This window comes from Trichechus manatus, unplaced genomic scaffold, assembly GCF_000243295.1.
Source record: "Trichechus manatus latirostris isolate Lorelei unplaced genomic scaffold, TriManLat1.0 scaffold00227, whole genome shotgun sequence".
Lineage (NCBI taxonomy): Eukaryota > Metazoa > Chordata > Mammalia > Sirenia > Trichechidae > Trichechus > Trichechus manatus.
In genome coordinates this window covers 1,206,775-1,210,238 of record NW_004444163.1, presented here as the reverse complement: position 1 = coordinate 1,210,238, position 3,464 = coordinate 1,206,775, and the positions used below count along the sequence as shown (strand labels likewise).

At 45.2% G+C, this 3,464-nt stretch overlaps 1 non-coding gene across 1 annotated transcript; it reads right to left on the bottom strand.

Moving 5' to 3' along the window:
• Positions 1-115: 115 nt before the first annotated feature.
• On the bottom strand, positions 116-186 carry TRNAV-CAC (transfer RNA valine (anticodon CAC)). Its single transcript has one exon. It is a non-coding gene; the product is annotated as a tRNA-Val (tRNA).
• Between the last annotated feature and the right edge of the window lie 3,278 nt (positions 187-3,464).

Here is a 3,464-nt window from a genome sequence, read left to right as displayed (position 1 = left end):
ATTGCTAGGCCTTTCTTCCTAGTCCATCTTAGTTTGGAAGCTCCGCTGAAACCTGTTCAGCATCATAGCAACACACAAGCCCCCACTGACAAATGAGTGATGGCTGCACATGAGGTGCACTGGCCAGGAATCGAACCCAGGTCTCCCTCATGTGAGGTGAGAATTCTACCACTGAACCACCAATGCTTCATAGAACTAAGGTAGTTGGAACAAATCATTTAATCTATTAAATATTTACCAAGCCACTACAATGTGCTAAACCAGTCGTGCTCAGTCTGCATATTAGAAGCACTGTGATTTTTTGTTTTCTTTCCTTTAAATACTGGGCCTCACCTGCTACAGCGGTGGTCACCAAAGACCAGGATATCAACATCACCTGGGAACTTGTTTCAAATACAAATTCTTTGGGGGCAGGGCCCACCCATCTGTGTTTTAACAAGCCTTCATGTGCTTAGGATATACACTCGAGTGTGAACAGTAGATCTGCTGTGGGATGTAGGTGTCTGGGCTCCTGAGTTTTTACAAAGCTCCACAGAAGTGTTGATGTGCAACCAGGGTGGAGAAGCATGATGCTGGCAACATAAGAGATGTAAGAATGTGGAGTGCAGGGCCCCTGACACGAAGGTGCTCACCATCTAGCGGACAATATTAAAGCGAACGTACTGGATACTACATAAGAGCTCCACCTTCTGGGGGGAGGTTCCTGGAGGAGCTGGAGAGTACCCTGAGTTTTAGAGCTGAGCAAGATTCTGAAGGGCTTTTAGATGGATAGAGGAGAAAAAGGGCCAGAGGCATGACGGAGTGGGAAGAGCAGACAGCACTACTCTTTACTCATCCGTTTATTCACTTCACAAACATTTCCTGAGTGTCTACTTCTGCAGCGGGTTATTCATGACTTATAGCTTTCCGTTTTCCAAAAAGGAGTTGAGGTGGTTTACAATGTTAAACACGTCTAGACCAGGAACATGAATAATGCAAAAAGAACAGAAACTCATTAAAAGAAACTAGGAAATAAATCTTTCCAGGCACCTGGGATGAATTAATTGAGGGTTTGCTGGGAGCAAGACACTGAGAAAGATGCTATGGGATTTACTGAGAGAGCTGAAGGAGCTTATAGTTCATATGGGAAGATAAAGTGTACATAAATAACAATATTTGGACAAAGAGCTATGGCAGTTTTGAGGCAAGAGAGATCATTTCCAGCTGGGGAAGTGGATAGGCAAAATGCACTTATCCTTGCCTTGACGGATGGAGAGGGTGCTGAGAAAAGGGGAGATTGAGGCCATCGTTGGAAGTGGAAGGAACATCAGTGGAAGGAAGAGTATCCACAAAGTACCCCAGGCAAAGAAGCATGGCCACGAACTTCAATGTAGATAAAGAGTAAGATAAATCCATGTGAACTGGAGAGTTCCCACTGAAAATGCGGGGACTAAATCTTAGAAAAGGACATCATGTTTGGTAAAGTAGAGGGCCAACGAAAATGAGGAAAACCCTCAATGAGATGGACTGACACAATAACCACAACAATGGACTCAAACATACCAGTGATCGTGAAGATGGAGCAGGGCCTGTAGTACATAAGGTCGTTATGAGTTGGAACTGGCTCGATGCTAACAACAAAATCTTAGAGGGTTGTCTTAACTTCAGTTGGAGTAGCTTACTTCCAGTTTGCCAGACAGTAAGGCGTCCCTGAAGGTGTTGCAGTAGGTGAGTGATGTGGGGGAGTTATGTTTTAGGAAGATCAATTTAGCAGAAGTTTGTAGGATAGAGAGGAAGAGGTGGTATAGGTAGGGAGACTACTTAGGAGGCAGAAGCTTTGGCCTAGACTCTAGAGAAGTAAGGACAGCCTGAGCTGGGGACCTGGTAGAAGCAAGAGAAAGCAAGAGAGTTGAAAGGGAGACTTTGGAGTTATAATCTACAGCTCGCTACCCAAAGTGTGGTCCTGAGACCAGCAGCACCGGCATCAGCTGGGAGCTTGTTAGAAATGCAGAGAACCTTAGGCCCCACCCCAAACCCCTACTGAGTCAGAATCTGCATGTTAACAAGAGCCCTGAGTGACTTGTGTGCACATTAGAGACCCACTGGTCCACAGGACAAACTTACTGAAAGTAGGGAGTAGGGGAAGGAGAAGAGTCTAAGCTCGTGTCAGACGTTTTGAGGACTGGGTCATAAGAGCCTGGGGGTAGAGTCAGAATAAGTTTGCGGTGAGGCAGAGAGGACCAAACTAATGACTAATGTGGGTTCAGGGGCGAGTAGCTAGCGGGTATGCTGGGAGCCAGAGCATCTCTGCTGAAACCAACCAAGAATGCTGTAACATAATCAGTATATTTTAATTTGGTCAAGGAAGAAATGATGTCATAATAGAAGGGTCATGATCTCTACAACGTTCTAGAAAGAGGAATCAGAAAAATTAGATTTTGACAGTGTTATTCCATACTGTGTATGGTACAGGCTGTTCTTCTGATTAAAACAGACATCTTTCAGACTAGAGCCAGCTTCTCCAGGTACACCTGATGCAAGTATCCTTGCATATCCCCCCTAGCAATGTCATCTGCCTCCTGAGCACACATATTCCCCCAGAGGAGTGCTCTGAACAAATAACCATCCTCAGTATAGCTGCCAAAAATAACCTGACACAGTGGAAAGAAGTATGAATCCCAACTCCACCACTTGCTAGGTCTGAAATCTTGAGCGACTTACTTGCCCTCTCTGAGTTTTAATTTCTTTACCTTTAAAGTAATAGGATAAAACCAACCTCTCAGGGTTATGAACATTAAAAAATAAAATAGTGTATATAAAGCCCCAAACTCAGTATCAGGAATCTAGCATAATGATATTAATGTTCCTTGTCCATTGCCATGTCTGCCCATCCTGCCCGCACCCACCCCTAGGTATCCTTCTCATGCTTAACAAGGACATTATTATTATTCCGCCTTCCAGCCGATGCAGGTGCGTGCAGGTTTGTGATGTCCATGGTGACCACTGCTTCCTTGTGGTCTCAGCAGCCAGCAGGCCTTCCCCCTTTTAGCATCACTATTTGCAGTTTCCTTAGTTGCTAGGAATTCAAGCACAGCTGGCTTTGAGGCTGTTATTTTTACCCAATGCCAAGTCTGCAGGGACCCTTTCAAAACCCTTCCCTTAACCTTTCATCTTCCTAGAGACTGCAATCACAGCATCCGCCTGTAGTTGCTGTTAGCTGCTGTCAAGTTGGCTCCTGACTCATGGTGACCCCATGCACAACAGAACAAAACACTGCCCGAGACTGTGCTGTCCCCATGATCAGCTGTGGATTGGACCATTGTGATCCGTAAGGTTTTTATTAATTGAATTTTGCACATAGATCGCCAGACCTTTCTTCCTATTCTATTTTAGTGTGGAAGCTCCACTGAAATCTGTTCAGCATCATAGCAACACGCAAGCCTCCACTGACAGATGGGTGGTGGCTGCACACGAGATGGGGAATC